Raw genomic sequence first — 21,316 nt, 5'->3', positions numbered from 1 at the left:
CTTTACTGATACCAGACCACGTGCTGTTGTGCAGCTTTCTTTAATTTCTATAAAAGATGTTTCTATGAAAATACAGTAGAAACGTTTTTAACCCTTTAAGACCGAGTGTGTCGTAGGAGACACGTTTGCGCATGCGCACTTTGGATTACCATAATTACGTCACACTAATGTGTTCCCAGTTTGATGAGAGCATGTTGTGTGTTTCTTCTCTCAGCTGCACTCCTGCATGTTATGTTTTGTTTACGTGGAAAGTCCACAGTCATTTCACTCTCAATTCAAATCTGACGGCAATGTGTGTGCATTGTTTCTAGTTCTTACTCCCTGTAATTTTGTAAATGCACTGCAGAGCTGTAAAAGTAAAGGAGCTGTTGGTAAACTGACCTCAGCCCTGCTGGCACGCAGCAGCTGTCAATGGGAGTTTACTGCTGCAACGTTGCTCATTTTGCTTGAGGGGTTGACTAAAATAAAAGTGAAACTACAGACTGTACTTGCACACTAGCACAGCCGTTGGCGTCGTTGTTCAATTTATCCAACGTTTTCCCACATTTGTAGATGGATTTTTGTCAGAGAATAACCTCCATATGGAATAATATGATAGCTGAGGGATTCAAGGTGAGTTTTATTTTCTTCATTTAGGCTCCAAATTGAGACACGTCCTGTGGCAGGAAAGATGGGAGATGGTTGATGATGTTTTCGTAAAGAAATAGCCTCGTGAAATGTGACTTGAAAGGCAATACAACACTTCTTTCACCTACACTCATGTTTTATGGTAGTATTTCTGTACATTTGTTGATATTTTATCTATTTTGAAAAGAATCTAGCAAAATGAGCAAAATGAAAGTGACAGTGCGGAAACGACGATATAATTAGCAGCAAGAGTTAATCATCCCTTGTCTTTTTCTTCTGTTTCTCTTTTTAGCTTACTCTTTAATGCTTTATTTATTTCAATATGATGTATATTTTACACTATCAAGGTTAGTGTACACGTGGTTATGATCGCATATATTGATTTATAAAATAGCAGTTGCATATTTTATACACATGTCTGAGTGATTAAGATCTGAATGGTAACGTGGGTTTTCATGTTGAATTATTAATACTCAGAAACAGGCAAATATTTGCCAAATAGACGCTGAACTGAATGGATTTCGTGCTCCATTGACAGATCATAACGATTATAGAACAATGCAAATGTAGCCCAGTACTGTGTCATTAATTTGATGGTACGATACACCAGTCTTCAACTGATTGAATGTTTTTAAATGGCTGCTCCCAGACCAGTTGGTAATGCGTATCTGCACGGTTGGTCGCAGTTTATATAAATGGTGTATCATGAGGAGCCGCTAGATTTTCTAGGCTTTATCTTTTATGGATTTATGAACAAATCTGTTAAAGATTAGACCAGTGTTTTTCACTTGTGTCAAGGATCTGAGTACTTTAGTACTAAAGTATCAAAATAAAAGTACTCATAATGCAGAGAAATGGTGAGTGTTACACTGTTTTATATTATATTCTCTAGCATTTTACAAATCATATATTCTGTATGTACAATCTTAATCTGTAACTAAAACATTCAGATAAATGTAGTGCAGTAAAAAGTACAATATTTGCCTCTACAAGTAGAATTTCTGCCACTTTATACTTCTACTCCACTACAATTCAGAGGCAAATATCGTACTTTATACTCCACTCCATTTATTTGATAACTTTATTTACTTTGCGTATATGATAATACAAAATATAATCAATAAATAAATGATTATGCATTATTATAGGTTAAGATAAGATAAAACTTTATTGATCCCTCAGGGGAAATTCATAAGCTACCCAGTAACTTTACCAGCTGCAACATTAAAGGGATGCTTACTCATAAATACATCAATAACTATAATCCAATAATTATATTTGACTGTGGCATTGTTTCTTTTATCTGAGTAAAGGATTTAAGTGCTGTCTGTACCACCTACTGTTGCGCTCATAAGTTTACATACCCTGGCAGAATTTGTAAAATGTGTACCATTCTTTAATGAAAACATGAATGATCAGGCAAAATACATTTTTTATTTTAAATGGGATTCAAAAATAAAAAAATTAAGCATAAAAATAGAAGAAATACTGAGATGGTCCCTGTTCAAAAGTTTGCATACCCATAGTTCTTAATACTGTGTATTTCCCCCTTTAGCATCAATGACAGCTTGTAGTCTTTTGTGACAGTTGTGGATGAGGCCCTTTATTTTCTCAGATGGTAAAACTGCCCATTCTTCTTGGCAAAAAGTTTCCAGGTCCTGTAAATTCTTGGGCTGTCTTGCATGAACTGCACGTTTGAGATCTCCCCAAAGTGGCTCAATGATATTGAGGTCAGGAGACTGTGATGGCCACTCCAGAACCTTCACTTTTTTCTGCTGTAGCCAGAGACAGGTCGACTTGGCCTTGTGTTTTGGATCCTTGTCATGTTGGAAAGTCCGTCCCATGCGCAGCTTCTGGGCTGATGAGTGCAAATTGTCCTCCAGTATTTTCTGATAACATGTTGCATTCATCTTGCCATCAATTTTGACCAAATTCCCTGTGCCGCTGTAGCTCACCCCCCCCCCCCCCCCCCAAAACATCAGAGATCCACCTCCATGCTTCACAGTAGGGATGGTGTACTTTTCATCATAGGCATTGTTGACGCCCCTCCAAACATAACGTTTATGGTTGTGACCATAAAGTTCAATCTTAGTCTCATCACTCCAAATGATTTATATTGTAAGCGGGCTGTTTTGTGGCACTGGCGTAGTAATGGCTTTCTTCTGGCAACTCGACTGTGCAGCCCATTTCACTTCAAGTGTCTCCTTATTGTGCATCTTGAATCAGCCACACCACTTTTCTGTAGAGAAGTCTGTATGTCAGCTGAAGTTATTCGTGGGTTTTTCTTTGCATCCCGATCAATTTTCCTGGCAGTTGTGGCTGACATTTTTGTTGGTCTACCTGACCCCTAACCCCTTATTTTCCTTTTTTTTTATCAGAGTTTGAACACTACTGATTGGCATTCTCAAATGTTTGGGTATCTTTTTATATCCTTTTCCTGTTTTATAAAGTTGAACTCCCTTCTCTCGCAGGTCCTTTGACAGTTCTTTTGCTTTCCCCATGGCTCAGAATCCAGCAAAATCAGCACTAGAAGAAATGTGCAGGGGTCTGTCAAGAGCCCAGAGGCTCACTGACTTTTTATACACAGACACTAATTACATGCAAACAGGTGACAGGTGTGGACAGTTACCCTTACTAGCCATTTAAACCTGTTTGTGTCAACTTGTGTGGATATTATCAGGCCAAAACTTCAAGGGTATGTGAACTTTTGATCAGGGCTGTTTGGGTGATTCAACTTGTCATTATGATTTAAAAAGAGCAAATACAATTACTTCGTCTGACCACTAACCCTGAATGAAAGAAAAAAATTTCCATGATTAAACATATTTTCTGAAAAAATGGACAATATTTCACAAATTTTGCCAGGGTATGTAAACTTATGAGCACAACTGTATCTATCCCTTGCACAGGCTAAACTGAGGTTGGCGTCAACGTCAAAACATCAGGTTTCATAAATGAACACTAGATGTCACCATTGGTCAAGATTTAGATAAACACTGTGTCATAAATGACCACTTGATGGCTCCAAAGCCTTTAATATAACTACCATGAACTTGACATACTTTCCTGGTGTGTATGTTCTGTTAATGGCATGTGAAAAGGGAAGTATTGTGGTTTCGATGTTAATGACTCATTGGGTACTTGGCTTGTTTTTTATTTACTCACCTTGAAACTTAACTGGCCCGCTGATCTGATCACACATATTTTTGGAATGTGATTGTGTGAAGACCACGACAGTTCAGCATAGACATAGTATCATCTCAAAGCACTAACTCTCTATTACAACCACCCTGGAGTCCTGCGGTAAAAACAGGAAACGAATCTTCTAAACCGGGGCAGTGATATTTGATCTACTTTGAACCCAACCGGCCAGGGGCGTTTACATAACAGCATTGCAGTAACCTTTGAGCTGCAAAAGACTGTATCACAGTGGTAAAATATATCACAGACTTAGATTAACTTCCCCATACAATCACCTGGCAAATCTTTTGCACGAACAGGCCTCCAAAAGACAAAGGCAAAGATACTTATGTGGCATAAAAGCTTCAACCCTAGTTGTCTTTTGTGTGTGTGTGTGTGTGTGTGTGTGCCACACTGAATGCTTGAACCATAGGTATGCTTTTGTCTCGTTTTATCTGTTTTGCTATCAGCTGCCTCTACTATCAGTTATCATCAGTTACTGGACAAGCTCTAACAACGCAGAGTCAAATAGATAAAACACAGCTGTGCATAAGCAGAAGAGACAAACACTGTCTTGAAAGTCACCACAGTTTCCACACAGTTCATTGTTGAGCTGGAAGTGATCTTTCCTTTGCAGCTTTGGTCAGACTAAAGAGTATGTGACATTAAAGAGGACTGAATAATTCATGTTATTAGTGTACAACAGGACAGTTGAGTAATTACTTGCACCACACTTTCTTAGCACAAAAAACTACAAAAATTGATCCTTGTGATTTTTGTGATTTTTTGAACCCTATGAGGTTGAGGTTGAGGTTGTGGTTCATGTCCGTTTGCACTGCTAAGGTATCGAACTTTTTTATGTGATGTGGCACCTTAACTCAGAGTCACCCCATGAATGGCAGATGCGAAGGCCATGAGCTGACATTCCTGGAGGGTCACAAATTCAAAGCTTCAACGTCTGATTCCTTCTTGTCCAAGTAACAAACCCCTGACTGTCTGAGGGCACAAAAGTTCAGAATGGATGGTATTCCCCTTGAAGTGCCAAGACAAACCTGTCCCTTTTTTGTGTGAGAAGCTTAACCACAATAAAACATATTATCTGATCATTCCTGGTAAAAATGGTAAATACCAAGATTTCTGTGCATAAACAAAACAAAAACAAAACAGTACTGTTGTGATATGTCTTCTTGTCCTAAATGATAAGAGAAGCACCATAAAATTATCTGAAATCCTGAATAATCCAGCCCCTTTCGGGTAAATATCCTGGTTTAAGATGTCAAATGTTTTTTAGTATGTCTGATAACTAAATAAATATTTATTCTGTGATTGGCAACTTAACTAACACATCTAAACTGTGGTGATGCAGTGAACCCCACCCACCTGGCTCTCTAAAACAAACAACAGCTGCAAATATGACAAAATGTGACAGACAGGGAGGAAACTGTTGTCTGTCAGCTCCGGTATTTTCATTCACACAACAAGCTGCTCATCACGTAGAAACTGGCTGAATTAGTTCCCTGAAGAAGAAAAACACAATGACACTTTCAGAAGATTTTTTTGTAAATGCCATGTTTCCAGTGGCTTCTTACAAAGCTGCTCCTGTAAAGGGCAGTGCCAAAACACTCCAGTGCAGCTCAGCCAGGATGACATTTATACAGGGAGGGGTTGTGGAATCCAGAATTGGATTTCCCAACTCTAGGCAGGTTTCTTTGAAATGCCCCAGCATCCACTGTGAGCAGCACCACCTCCTGGTCAGATGACGGAACTGGCAATGGCAATGCCTTCTTTCAAGTCACGTGATTTATAAGAAATCGTGCCTTCAGCGTATAGCAAGTCACATTGTAGCCGAGAACCGCAGAAACTGTAAAGCTCCTGACTCAGCAGTTTCTTGTTTTTTTATTTTGTTTTATTGCATCATGCGTCGGTGCAGCATTGCTCGTCTTATCAGAAGAGTGCAGCGTTAAGAATTGGTTGTGAGTGGGATATGTAGTACATGAGTTGACTTCTCAGCCTTGAAATTTCATCCTGCATGCGTGACCCCCACTCAGAGGTGGGGATTTTGGCTTAAATCCAAATCAATAGTGTGATCATGTTAGGGGATATTTCTAAAGTCAGATGCCTTTATTGGGCCTCTGTTTATCACAACTAAATTTAGAGCTGGTCACCCAGAGTTTCTTATGTCATAGTTTTGCAGTCAGGCTAAAAATAGAACATTTTGATAGCTATAAAGTACAGTAATGCAGCCGTGCTTTTTGCTCGACCACAATGCATTTTTAAATTCTCCATCTTGGTGTGGAATGCCTTCTTTTTCAACTTGTAGTGAAATCCTGAATAACTGGAGGGTGTTGCACGACAACTCGCTTGTGGCAGGCAGAGTAATGTTAATGCTGTTGAATCAGCAACTAGCAAGTGAGGTGAAAGGAGGTCATTTTAGCAGCCCACAGGTGGAGAGGACAAACAATAAAGATATACAGTAAGAAATAACTGAAGGGGGGCAGTTCCCAGCTATACCCCTGGCAAGTAGCCTGAGGTTGAGATTAGCAGCCACCATAAAACCATCTAAGGCGCAAAGAACCACAGGAGTGCATGCTTTTCTAAAACAAGTAAATAAAAAATCTATGGTATGTTTGTGAAGTCTTGCAGCCCGCATGTTTAGCCTCACCGTTCTTAGTTTTCTTCCTGTTTTCTGCTTTCATTGTTGTTGTCATGACTTTGCATTTCATAGTGCCAACCCATATCGCTTGTGGCCACACCCACAGCAGATGGCATGGCACCACAAAGAAATTTCCATTGACAAGTGATTTCAGGTAAATGAGGGATTTAGTCTTGTACACAGGCTCACAGACAGTCACTGTTTCATCTCATGATGTTATTTTAATGTGAAAAACATATTAATGTAATAAATATAGCAGGATAGCATGTCTCTTGACTCAGTCCTGATACCAGAAGACTTGTTGTCATAATGTCATGCAGACCTTAACACATGACTCACTTTAAACAAAGTTGAGGAGGAGTTGAGGCATTTCCTGGGAAATGCCTCAACTCCTCATGGACACACCACATTGGTGGAAATGGCTGAGGTTCAGTCCTTGAGTGGTGTTTACAGTTCTGCCAGCTGTGCCAGGGATCTGCTTACTCAGATAACCTTTAGTATTTACTGTAAATACACTTTGACACATATACATACATTATATACATACACTCTGACATATATATTGCCTGTGGTCATGGGGGTCAGTTGAAGGATTGTATGATGTTCTAGGAGTACAGGAGGGTCAGAAATTCCTATTGATCAACCAAGACAGTTTACACCTTAGCCGCAACATCTGCTCATAATTTCCACAGAACCTGTATCAATCACCTTAATTCATTTACTTGTTTGGTCTTGCTGCTCTCTGGCTTTGGCTAGTAATTGTGACTCTAGTTCGTCGTGAGCGATGGAAGAAGTCGTGTAACATTTTTTATAGAGCAACAAAGTCTGAAGGGGGAAGCGGTCGGGGTGGATGGATGGCTGAACAAAACATCAGACTTGAAGACGGGAGACATGTTTGTTTCCTGGTTTCTAACTCTATAAAAAGGCTCAGCAAGACTCACGATTTATGACAAACATTTCAGCAGACCTCCGTTGTTTAAGTCAGAAGAACACAGAAAACACCAATGGCATGGCTAGGTCTGTTGGAACTTACAAGAGAAAAGGAAGAAAGAAAAAAGAAGAAGAAGATGAGAGTTTGCTAGAGTCTGCTGATTTACTGGAAAGACCGGAAACCTCTCTCTCTCTCTCTCTCTCTCTCTCTCTCTCTCTCTCTCTCTCTCTCTCTCTCTCTCTCTCTCTCTCTCTCTCTTACACACAAACACACACAAGCCAAGCGAAGTGATCTAACCAATATGCAACTCTGTTCAACAAGGCAGCCAGAAACATGGCTTTGGTCTTTCCAGAAAGTCAGCTGACTTACTCTTACGCTCTCTCTCTCTCTCTTTCTCTCTCTCTCTCTCTCTCTCTCTCTCTCTCTCTCTCTCTCTCTCTCTGCCTCTATCGCTCTCACCCACGCCTACAATACACTCCCTCTCCCACTCATCCACACACAGATGCACTCTCACACCAGTGGATTTTGGTATTAGTAAAATCGGTAGTGTCAATGTTATTTGATTACATTGAAATAAGAACATTTGCATGACTTAGGTCTCTGGCCATTTGTCTAAGTGTGTTTCCATCAGTGGCGGTGTAGTACTCAGTATTCAGATCCTTTACTGATGTAAAAATAATAATACTCCATTATAAGTAAAAGTCCTGCATTAAAAATGTTATTCAAGTAAAACATCTGTAGCAATGTATCATGTTTTATGAGCTCATCATGTGTTTTTGTGTGCAAAATCTTGATCTGAAAAGTAACTGTGGCTGTCAAATAAATGTAGAGAAGTTTAAAGTGTAGTATTTCTTTGTAGTGGAGTAGAAGTATAAATTTGCACAAATGGAAATACTCAAGTATAGTGAAAGTACCTCAAATTTGTACTTAAGTCCAGTGCTTGAGTAAATGTACTTATACCTTTCCCTGTATATTTAGTTTCCTGAAATAAATAGCAGGTTAACTTGTCAACATGCATGTTTAGTCGTGCTTAACAATTTCTGATCATTTGTGTCAAATAAACACAATGCTGTCTAATCCTGCTCTGGCCGTCCATGCGTGGGGGCACATGTTCATAATTGTCATGAGATGCAACCTAGTTGCGGCCTGTTTAACAAAGTAACGCAAATCATTGCCTGTCGACTGTACGTTGAAATTTTTATTGTTTCTTGGCGGAGGGAAAACAAACTTTGCAACGGTGAATCATTTTTTCTGTTTCTTCGTTGTCCCAGGCAAAATATCCTCTGAATGACTTGAAATGTATTGATAGGATGTTTGTGCACACAGGCGGGCACTTTCATATATGCGTGTACATGTGTACAGTACTCTCCCACCCATGAAAAATAGGGCTCCCTGATACATACAAGGGCAGTTTATCGGCCCTTCTATGTGTTTATCAGATTTGTATCTTGGAGCTAATCCATTTAACACTTAATATAGTTTTGAGCTGTATTGTGGAAGCAATGGGAGGCCAGTGAAATGATGCTAAAATTGGGGTAATGTGTTCTCGTGGTTCCATTTTGGAGTGCTGAATATAGACAGCGACAATAATCCAGACGGGATGAAATGAAGGCATAAATAACTGACTTTAGAGATGCTTCTCAACTGATAAAAACAGCACCGAAAAAAACTTGTACTGGTACTTGGTTGTCAAAGCTGTGATTGGAATCAAAAAGTACTCCCAAATTTCTGGTAGATGGTTTGGTGTTGGTTGGCATGAAGCCACGTTTTCCATATTTTTTTTATCATTGTGAAAAAAAGCGCTCCACAGGAAACAACCTGTCAACTGATTCCACTTCAACCAAGTATACATGAGCATTAGAAACCTTTAAATAAGCCCACTTGACCCATCCATCCAAAGTAATTTGAACATCTAAACAATATAAACGTTAACTGCATTACCCCTGAATCTATTACAGTTGTGTTTTTACATCGTAGAGCAACTTTTTGGTTCAGTGTGCAGGTTGACCCGGATTTCCAACAGGTACCTGCATGTTTGTTTTACAGTGGGATGAAGGATATGGCCTGGCAGTGCAACTGAGCAGTCAAACTAATTGCGAAGACATGTTGATCATCGAAAGAATTACGTTTTAGAGGAGAAGAGTTTTAAGGTTCATATTTGTTTGACCCCTTTGGTTTCTTGTAAATCTGTTTCCTGCAGAGCGCTTGTGTCCACAAGCTCTCTGCCACCTCTTTTGATTTTGTAACAACTGAAGAAAGCTCTGGCGTTTCCCGTAAATCAGCAGACTAATAACCACTATTTGTTTCATTCTCTCTCATACGCACACGCACACATTCCCTTTCTCACTCTCCCTCCTTCCCTATCTCTGTCAGACACACACCCACAAATACTCACCCAAACACGAGCATATCCACAAACATGCATAAATTTAATCAAACCAAAGTGCTCTTTCTCCTTCTTCTCATCTTCAAGTCCTCACATGCAACCAAATACCAGAGTGTGATCCGACAGTCTCAATTATTAATTTATAGACAGATGACTAATCTATTATTGGTATCAGTGTGTGCGTTGTTATGTTGAATCATGGTTACACCTTGATGTTTATTGATCTCGATGCTTACGTGCCACTCTAGTTAAACAATTAAACAATGTTAAAACTTTACCCCTAAATATGTTTCAGAGCAATAACAAAAGTCTGAATTTAACAAACCCCTTTTTTAGTGACAGAGGCCAAAATCATAGCATGGATTACTGAGATAAGCTCGCCAAATGGCCGCATTCTGCTTCCTGCCATTGTTCTCAGCTATCTCAGAATGAGTTGACGGACTTTTCTCCTGTACTGCTCCAGCATGAATATAGCCCAGAGGTGCAGTAGGCCAGTCAATAAGAGCTCAGTTATTGTTAGCACGTCCGCTGTAGTAAATTCTGTTAATTCAGTCACACGTGATATATAAATCATGAAAGTCATTAAAAAACGCAGTTTGAAAATGGGAGTTGAACCACTGACCTTGAATTCTTTTATTCCCCAAAGCATTTTTTTCACTTGGCAAGTGTCTTCGAGATGATATCACAACTCCAACAACTTGGGAGTTTTGATAGTTTTGTGATGTGTGTGATTATGAGTGTACAGCAGTGAGCCACTGTTGTCTTCCAGCATGAGTCACAATGAAACTTTTACATAACTGCTGCAAATTATTTTTGATGTGGTGGTTTTTAGTTATGCTGACTTTGATTATTAGTTGAGTCATTAAATCAGTAAAGACAGTGTGAGCGGGCAGTCTCTCCCTCTCCTCTTACAGTTTTTTTTACAATTGGTGACACACATTTGTCTATTCTAAGTTCACAAAACTCTTCACACAGTTGCAGCTCAGCACAACAGTTCATACACATCTCAGAATCAACTCTTGAGAACACTGACAACAGTAACATTTAAAACAATTACCTAAAAACACAAGCATTACACAATGTATTACAACACAGAGTTTTGCTGGTGGTTGAGTTTGAGTGAGAAAACAGTTCATGAATTTTGAAAGATGTGGTCATTGAATGCATTTTGCGTCACAGCAATGAAAGAGAGAAATTTATTTATTTCATTATATTAACTAAGCAATTACTGAGGAAGATGACATTCTCATTTTGTTTTTAATTTATTTATCCAGGGAAAGCTTTAAAGCAAGGAGGAAATGCAAATTTGCACACACACACACACACACGAGCAATTTGTCCCTTAACCTCCTAAGACCCAAGCTCTATCTTAATTTCTCTTTGCTATTTGGGCTTATTGGGACCTGATAAGTATAAAAATGAAGCATCATCTGTTGACATGATGTGGTTCTGCATAAGGGGACAATTTTGAATTTCCATATAAGCAGAATTAAGTATTATGGTATAACCCCAAATGTGATGTCCACGCATGTGGATGCCAGGTCTTAGGAGGTTAAGAGACCTTCCACTTCTTCCTCTACACTTTTACACAAACCATTTTATTGAATCAGAATCAGAATCAGAAATCAGAATCAGAAACTGTTTATTGCCAAGTAACATACATTACAAGGAATTGGCCGTGGTCTGAAGGTGCTATTGTTTTGACAACAAATATGTAGAATATAAAAGGTAAAATAAGAATAAAAATAAAAATAAGAATAAGATAAGATAAATAACAAACAGTGCAGTGACAAAAATAAGTAAAGTGTCCAGATAAGTGTCCGGTAGGTGGTGTGTGCGTTAATGTAATGCAGGGGGGGACAGGGGTGATGTACGTTAATATAACGTATAACTTGTGTTTGTGTTCGGGGGGGGGGGTCAATGTAAGTTTGTCAGGTTGACAGGTTGACTGCAGAGGGGTTGATACAAAGATGTGGATCAACCTGCAGGAACTAGCATGACATGACAGGCCACTAAATTATGTGAACGGATCAGATGTTTAGTTGGGATCATTAGCCTTGGCATTTTAATTACTCCGCAACCATTATGTGATGCAGTAACGCTGATCAGGTGACCCTTTGCAGCAGACATTAGAGCATAACACTGACATTAAACCTGAAAATCCACCTCCGCGGTTCATTGTCTGGTGTAACTGTGTGTACTATGTTTGGCTTGTCTTTCCATCTTGAGGGAACATATTAAATACTAGTTCAACCTGGAGCACTGCCGCTTTGTTTGTGTCATGAACGGAATAGTAGTACACCCATGTTTGTTTCGACTTAGTCTTTGTATTTTATTTCGTTTTTATGTGGGATGCACTTGTATTGGTGCTTATTATTAAATGAGAGCAGTGGTGGAAGAAGTATTCAGACCAGTTACTCGGTAAAAGTCGCAGTGCCTCAATTTGAAAATACTCCATTACAAGTAAAATATTACTTTAGTAAAAGTACAGAGGTATTTTCAGCAAAATGCACATAATGTGTGAAAAGTGAAAGTGCTAATTATGGCCCTTGTGAGGGATATATTACCACATGTGGTTATTACTGCTAATGCATTAAGATATAAGCAGCCTTTAAATGTCGTAGCTGGTTGAAAGGGAGCTAATTTAAACTACTTCATAAACTTTGGGTAGTTTATAACAATGTATCATCATTTATAACGTGATCATGTGTTTTATATGTAAAATCCGAATCTGCAAAGTAAATGTAATTGATTAAAAAAGTGCAAGATTTGCCTCATATGTAGTGGCGTAGAAGGTAGGGAATATTTAAGTGCAGGTATCTTTAAATTGTACTGACATATAATTATAATTATAATATAATAATAGTTGCACTCCACCACTGTAATGCACTGGTAGCATTCAAAAGCTTGCCTGTATCTAACTAGAGGATGCAGTTTCATTTTTCTCCAATATCATACAGACACCTGGATAAGTATCTAAACTTTCATATTCAAATCCCTGCACTTCACACACACAATTCTGTGGCATGAATATGCTGCTCAAAGGTAGAAAAAAAACAAGCAGCGTTGGTGCAGCTACAGCGGTTAAGTTGGACTTCCTCATTGGTGACACTAACCAATTCTCAGACTGAAAGAAGCTCTTGTGAGGCTTGATTATGTGAATTCAAATTTGCCTCCTTTTATGCACTAAAACCTTGCACACAGTTTGGTGTAAGTATTGTTTAACAAAATAAAAATTGTAAACGTCCACTCATTGGACACACTCATTTGAATCACATAGATGTGAATGAATTGAATGATGTGAAGTGAATTTGAAGAGAACAGTCAGTCCTCACATGCCTTAAATATGCATTCATCACATCCTGAAATAACCAGCCCACTCAGGAGAAATGTTTAACTGACAGTCTGTGTCTTTGATGAAGGGACTGGATTGGTAGCGATGTCTGTTTCTCAGTACTGGATGATTTAATTTCCTGTCAAAGAGTCAATCAAAGGGCAAACTTCAGTTTGAGAAACGCTAGCAGGAGAGTGTTTTGAGCTTTACATTAAATCTGCACTTCAATACAGCACTTCACCTACTGTTCAACTATTGTCGATATGATTATGTACAACTCAAAATCAGACTTAACGTGACTCTTCTCTCCTGCTTTTCTACTTTTGCTGGGACTGAGCGTAGCATCGTAGCCCTACAACCCATTTCAAATTTAACCCCTGTCATTTTTTTCTTTGTGATTGTTTTTCTTTTCATGGTTGCAAATTTTTAATTGAACAAACCTTTTTTCACTAGGTTAAAAAAAAACTAGGTTTTACAGTATTCTAATAACATTTTTCAACCCGAAACACAGATAGCTCCAGGAAGGGAAATATATTGCAAAAAACTGTGGGGTAGCAGTGGGGTGGGGGAAAAAAACGTTGGTGTGAGCCTCCTAGTTGTGAATCCGAGTCGGAGATATTGGGGATTTCTGATGACTACGATATCTCCCACTTGGTGGAAAGAACTACAAAAGTGTCTGACCCTAAACTTGTGGCTAAACCCATCGGTGGCAGCTAAATCTCAGCACTTTAAAAAGGCGCTATACAACTTTTGTATCTGCTTTGATTTGCTAACCAACTGCTACAAATACGTAACACAATAAACGCTAATTTAGGGTGTTTATATGGTTTGACTACAATGCTAGCAATGGGGACAGCTATCTTGGAATAATGTGTGAAAGTCTCAATAACAGAAGGTTTTCCTGTGGTTTTTCTTTTGCTGACATTGCATGAATGCAGCATCACACACAAAGATATAAAAGAGTAAAACAAAAAGCCAGAGACAAGCCATTTTAAACAAGCAGACCAAATGTCTGTTCAATCCAAGTTTGGAGCAATTTATTAAAACTCTGAAGGGTGTCGTCGTTACGTTTGGTCCATTGGTCTCAATAATATCATAACATGGGTGCCACCAAATAGTCCCCTTGAAAATGTGAGCAGTCCTGACTAAATTGCAGTGAGGTGAAGCATCAGCAATTGCTAATGTTCAGAAAATGAAGAACATAAAATACACTTAAAACCACTGTTTTACATACACTACAAATTCATGGAGAGACTTATTTTAAAGGTATGCCAGAGCTGTTCTTGAGCAGGTTGTGTTCCCAGTAAACTGGCATCCGTTGTAAGTATGCCAAGACAAACACACTCAGATATGTTTGAAAAGGAAAGCTACTGACAGAAAGATATGTAAACACATGCAGTACTCCCAAACTGAAAAACATACAACAATATTTCACAATAAAGACATTGGCGAGTTATCTAACATACACACATTCCTTCCAACTCACTGACTACACTTCATAGACCATGAAGCCAACCTCTGCGTACTTCTGTTATATAGCTTTCATGAACTTGACGTAATTACTTATCAAACCCCCTCAAAGTTATGTTTCTTTCATTCGTTTGTTAAATTTTCACAACCAACCTTTGCTAGAAGGTCACCCAAATATGCCAAAAACTCACGGTGGGATCTGGTTGGGACTATATCTGTAGGGATCCTTTGCTTCGTCATCTTATCTGCCAACATTAAAATGATATTTTGCTACTCTGAAAGAGCTGGAAACATTTATAGGCATATAGTAATCACTATCCACCAAACTCAGCTCCTAAGTTTGAAGTGACAGATAGGGGCTGAATGACTCACATCTCTCTGCTGAAAAAGCTGAGATATCTTGAATTTAAGTCCCTAATACTGTATTTCAAGCTCCTCTTACTTTTACTCTTCCCATAATGCAACAATACCATATGTTTTTACCCGAGTTTGTAACTCAGGGATTATGTTAAGAATTTGTCTCCAAGTCGAAGCCAAGAAATACTATGGTATTTTTTTCAGACTTGACAAATCACCTACTGAGTTGCAGAGGACATACTCAGTGTGTAGCACTCCCTGTGCAAATCTGCACCACCATCCACCAATCGCAGGACTTTAACACTCCAGAGTCCCATCTGTGCCTTAGTTTAAGCAACGAAAGCACTGCGGCCAGGTAAAGATTGTGGTTTTGGTTAAATTTTGATAAACACGTTGTGTCACTGCAGACTTTTTCTGTGTCAAACCAGACCACGATTTTTCCCTAACCTTATCCAAGTGCCTAAAGATAACCAGAAAAGAGTTTAATAATGCAACAGGCACTACGAGTGGATATTGGAACGCAAGATCGCAAGCTTTTTTACAAAATAAATGAAATATGTTTTACTGATTTTTACTGATACATTCAGTATCATTTTTATAAATTAACTAATAAACAACATTTCCTCATTATGATAAAAGAAATGTAATCCAGTCGACATTATGTTTCCTTCAAAATGTATTTGCTGTTGCAAATTAGTTATATATATATATATATATATATATATATATATATATATATAAACATAATTTGACTAATTAACTGACTGTTGGAGTGCCCTTTAACATATAAACATTTTGGACATGACAACAATAAAATAAAGTAAAAAACATTACTATAATTTACAAAACTAAAACATTTGACTTGTCTCCAAAGACACGTTTGTCATCGATTGTAAATAAAACAAAACAAACACTAGATAAGCTTCCTAAGCTGCCTTCAGCCAAGCGATGTAACGTTAACTACAACAACAACTGAACAACATTTTTAAAGCCCGGCCGCTTGCTCACTGGCGGTATAGTACTTTCCCCCGGTCTGCCATATGCAGGTTCACCCGTAGCTGCTGGTGCTGGGGGTGCTGCAGTTAAGATTATTGTAGACATTAGATCCTGACCGATCCTGTCAGTGTGTCTGGAGATTTAAGTGTTTACAGACTCATGCTCTGTAGCAGTGTTTTGCTATTATTGCCTTTGTGATGCAGAACGTTGCAAAGTAAACTGGCCACTCATTTTTCATTTAGTCTACGTTTGTGTCTATGTTTTTTTCTTCTTCTAACTTTTCATACATTTTTCTGGGGAAAGACGGCCATTTTTGGTGTGAGGACATGACTGACACACACTCACACACATTGACTGACGTGGCAGTCTTTGCTGCTCATGTCACATTAAGAACCACTAGTAGATTTGCAGGAAGGAATTTTGCTGCTCAATCAAACTCAAAGGACATGGTAGCATAGCTTGTGTGAAATCATCTAAAACTCAGGATTGCCTTTACTGTAAATCTTCTCATAATATAACATAGCACATTGTGCCATTTTGGATAAAGAGCATGGGATTTTGACACAAGATTGCAGTATGGATGCTGTGCAATTAAAGTATCAACCACAGTGTTAACTTCTGAGTGACATTATTCATTGTCACGAGAGTGAGAAACCTAGGGAAATACCAAGCCGCCTCGATTTTACCCTGCTGTGGTGTGTGTGTGTGTGTGTGTGTATGTGTGTGTCATCAGTGGAAGTAACCTTGCATATACATTTTTGTCTTCACAACTACAAAAAACAACTCTTGATCTTCCTGATCTTCAGTCTAAACTGACTCAGTGTAGTGTCATTCAAATGAGCACATGACAAGTGAAATGTTTACACTCTCCAGATGGAAAGCACCAGAGATATCTCTGTCTGTCTCCCATGTTAAACACGCACACACATGCTATCCCCTCCCTCCTGTCTCCCGCCATATCCTCCCTCGTGGTTTAGGTTATCGCCGCCATCTCATTTATGCGAGGGGCAGGGAGGAACGGGTGTGCATTGTGGGTTTGATATGTCAACTCAAGAGCCACACCTTTTCCTGAGGTACAGTCAGGGCACGTTAGGTACTCCTGTCATGGCAAACCCCATATTCTTTACAACTTCCAATAGAAAGGATGAGGATGGCTATATTGTAAGTCTTATTGCTCTGTGCCATAGAGCTCCATTGTTGGTCAATTAGAAACACATCAATAGCCACACTGCTGCACTGGTGTCATGTTTCTTCATTACCATAAACACAGGCGCTGTCATTTATTTTACTTTAAGTCAAACCCACATACACCGTCCTGCTGCTGTAAATACTCATCAGGGCATTAAATGTGTGTTAATCTGTGTTTGAAAATAGTCTCCAACAAATGTGCTATTTACACCTGTTTGAGTAACTTTTGTTAAAAACTACAGTGCCCAGCTGTTATTATTTAACCTCCTTTAAAAGTGATAGTACATATTTGTGACCATATATATATATATATATGTTTGTACAGATTTTCAGTAGGAACGAATGGACTTGGGGCTGATAGACAGGATCGGGACGTTGGACAGTATTGTGAGACAGACTAACACAATGTTGAAAAAATATAGAGTAACGCCAGTGTTTAACAAATACAAGGTAAAAAACGAAATTTCCCATACCATAGTATCTAATAATATAATAACTGTACATCCACATACAGTAGCAGGAATAATATAGATGGATGATTTTCGAGGTGTTGCAGCTTAAATACACACATGGTATGAATACGCACAGCCAAACTTTCAAAGATATCAAACATTTGGGGTAAAATGCAACCCTGTCTTGTAGAATTTAGTCTTTATAAACTGATTTGTTTGCCCAGATTTTCTTTATTTGAAATAAAGTTTTTGATGCAGCCAAGAACAAGTTGAATTAAACTTGAACTTAAATTGCTGTTGTCCAGATGTGTCTTGTGTGCATCAGTGAAGGATGGAAAAATGGGAAACTTGGTCAGCATCCAAAACCCATTGATTTAATCTATACAAAAACCTGGATTTATACACGTTTTCATACATCTTTATTAGACGACTGGCTAAATTCCTGTAGTTCAGGTACCTGTAAAATTTAATTAGGCAGTGAGCATCGTCCTTGACATACAATCAGGCAGGTTAGGTTGGTTGAAGCAGCATAAAAAAATATTTGGAGCAGAGAGTAGTTATACTGTACTGTTTTGCTGCCCTTTGTTTAAGTTTATACCATGACCAGCACCTGTTCACTTCACCTGCTGAGTTTACAATACAGACGCTTCGCCTGTTGTTAGTTTGTATATATACAAATATATATATATATTATATATGTATATATAATAGTTATAATATAATTGTTTGTATTTTTACCTTTATTTTCAGGTATCTTGATTTTAAAGGGAAGTACAAATGTATTTTGTTTTTATTTTAATTTTGCCAACATTTACATGCAGTCTTATTCAGATAGCTCAATTTTGGGCAACATGAGAGTCTCTTTTAACATTCACTTGTTTGGTTTTCTTAAGTCACTAATGAACTTTGATACATAATTGTACAAATCATCATGGCCTAACTGTTGCATTATCACTTTCTGCCTGCACTTGGATCAAATTGTGAGATAAGTAGGCTGTCATATTGACCCCAACCACCGCTAACACACACTGCGCCACAAGCAAATAGATAAAAAAAATGCCAGAAAATCTGCTAATCAAAGCAATTAATCAGTTGATCAGTTCAAAGAAATCCTAATAGTAGATTTTATAGTATAGCCGAAGATTTAAAGAAATGTGCTTTTGGAAAATCTCTCGTAACTTAGATGGAGGTGTTTATGAAGAACTTATAATATATATAAAATATATGAGTTACGTTCCCAAATGACGACATGTGTACTCACCAATACTAAGGTACAGCAATATTTTTTGCGGTAGGAAAAGGGGTAGAAATCTTGGAAAAATTAGGGACTTGTCAATCATTTATGGAGAACTCGCTACTCACGGGGGACTTAACTAGCTAAATGCTAGTTCACTGCATAGACTATTTAGCCTACTAGCTTATGTTCTTTGGATTGGCTATAGTGTAGGTGCTGTTCCTTACAGTAATCAGCGAAGTATGATTAAAACAAATGCTTTTGCCCTTTGCTCACGGCAGTTATTAGTGACAGTAGCCCCAACAGAAAATCTGGTGTCCATCTGACAAAAACTGCTGTAGAGATAAAGTTGTTAAAGAGGAGAATTACTGTCTAATTAAAGAGTAAGACATGATATTACAGCCTGCATAATTTGGACTTTTTTTGTCAGAATTGTGAATTAAATGGTTGTATTGCACAGGTAGATCATACAAAAGTCTGGTGTCATGTATTAATTGCCTTTCTTTCTTTTCTTTACAGTGCCATTATTCCATCTTTGACCTCTGACTGCTTGTTGTGAGATAATAGAGTTTATGTTGGCATTAAGTGAGTGCCATTATTTTCTTTTTGTGGTTACTACTGGTGGTATTTTCAATTACAACATTCGCTCGCAGACATGTGGCACTTCCACTTCCCAAGTCCTTGATTTGTTTATTTCCACTGAATTTGTTTTCTTCATTGTAACTAAAAATGAAGAAATAAATAACTGAAACAAACAGTGCTTCTTTTGTTTAGTTGCTACCAAATAAACATATCTTAAATCTTGATTGAAGATTTTAAATGCACCATCCTTAGGGATTAGGTGACTGAGATGTTTACCACAAATTGAATATTTACCACGTGATAAGCAGATATGTGTTTAATCATACAATGTTTGTTCTCTTTTCTGATAGGATAACAATTTGCAAAGTATCGAAAGTATTCCTGGTGCCCTCCACCTCTACGTCCGCAACAGACAGAGGAAGGAAGAGGACAGCGTGATGGCCGTCTGTCTGTAAAGGAACTATGTCTGAAACTGAGATGGAGACAGACTGTTGGAATTGTGCAAATATACATTCAGCAACAAAATATGGACATACAGTAAAAATGAGGTCTGAAGTCAGTATTTACACAGTTTCACATCTGGTTTTTAATGTTTCGTCCAGTCTACAGTTTACCAACCTCAGGACATAAGCTCATAAACTGTCAATAAAAGGAAAGGGGTTATTCCTGTACAGTTGTCTTATCAAATGCTTTAGTACAGTAGCATCAACCTGACCTCAGTTTTATTAATAATTAATTAGTTATTTATCCAGCTAGTTAGCTCGGTCAAAGTATTTTAAAGTTTATCTATGTACATGCAAGTGCGAACATCAAAACAAAGCGAACCATGAACATCTGCAGTGTTTTTATAAGAAGATGTTAGAAGTTATGGTTTTATGATACGCACTAGATCTCAAAGGTTCTTTCATTTAATAAAGTGTATCGTGTGCTCATCCATATGATCTAATACAACTTTACAATTCTGTAGTAACGCTACTTCTTTGTGTTTGTTATTGTTTCGCACCTGATATGTTTTATAATGGAAGTCTGCTCCCTTCTTATGTCTGTGAGTGATTAAGAATAAAAATGTATAATTAAGATACAAGTTAGATGATCTCTTTTGACTAATTTATCTTTGAGTGAGAAGCCATGTTTACCTTCCTACCAACAAATGAAAAAAAAACAAGTCTTGCAATTTTGTGTGTGTGTGTGTGCGCGCGCATCTATCAGTTTATCAAACTGGTCGGACAGTCTTTTATACGTCATAGCAGGTCGTTAACGGCAGCAACAGCTGCAGGTCATTTATTCAGGCGTTCAACCACAAGAGACTGTGGGGACATGCAGGCTACTAAATGCACTGGTAGTTGATACTCACATTAAAGCATACTTCAAACTCCTGCTTCAATAAACATCAAGAAAGGTGCTTTATAAATCCACAATATGCCTTTGAAATGGTCAAGTCCCCTTTTTGTTTGACATCCAAACAGTTGTATTAAAGTAACAACCCACCACAAGATGTTTAAAATAAACAACAGATATACAGTTAAAGCTTAATGATGTGTGCAGTGGAGTAAGAGAGTTGTAATGATGTACAGCGTAAAAATATAACATTTTTACATGAACATTTTGAAATGTTATTTTTAGACAGTATATTTAAATGTGACTAGTCTTAGACCAATGAACAGCCTAAAGAATTCAGTATTTCGATTTGTGCTCCTTGGAGCGAACCCATTTCACTGCTCAGAAAGTTTCACTACCCACCTGTCCTGCAAGATAGGACTAGCCAAATTCAGCATGTTAGAGGAGGAATTAAAATTGGCTAGTTTAGAGTGTTTAACGTTGGGAAATAAAATTCACCAAAAATATAATTGGACTTAATTTAAAGGTGCTGTAAAGAAATAACAGTTATATTTACAATGAGTGTTATTCACCAAAATGGATTGCGTG

At 38.1% G+C, this 21,316-nt stretch overlaps 1 long non-coding RNA gene across 1 annotated transcript; it reads left to right on the top strand.

Annotated features, from left to right (window-relative positions):
• The first annotated feature begins 482 nt into the window (after nucleotides 1-482).
• On the top strand, nucleotides 483-20,474 carry LOC139295750 (uncharacterized). Its single transcript, XR_011598427.1, has 2 exons — nucleotides 483-612; nucleotides 19,741-20,474. It is a non-coding gene; the product is annotated as an uncharacterized lncRNA (long non-coding RNA).
• The last annotated feature ends 842 nt before the right edge of the window (nucleotides 20,475-21,316 follow it).

The sequence above is a fragment of the Enoplosus armatus genome, chromosome 13 (genome assembly GCF_043641665.1).
Source record: "Enoplosus armatus isolate fEnoArm2 chromosome 13, fEnoArm2.hap1, whole genome shotgun sequence".
Lineage (NCBI taxonomy): Eukaryota > Metazoa > Chordata > Actinopteri > Centrarchiformes > Enoplosidae > Enoplosus > Enoplosus armatus.
The sequence above is the reverse complement of the archived record's forward strand: the minus strand, read 5'-3'. Positions and strand labels throughout refer to the sequence as shown.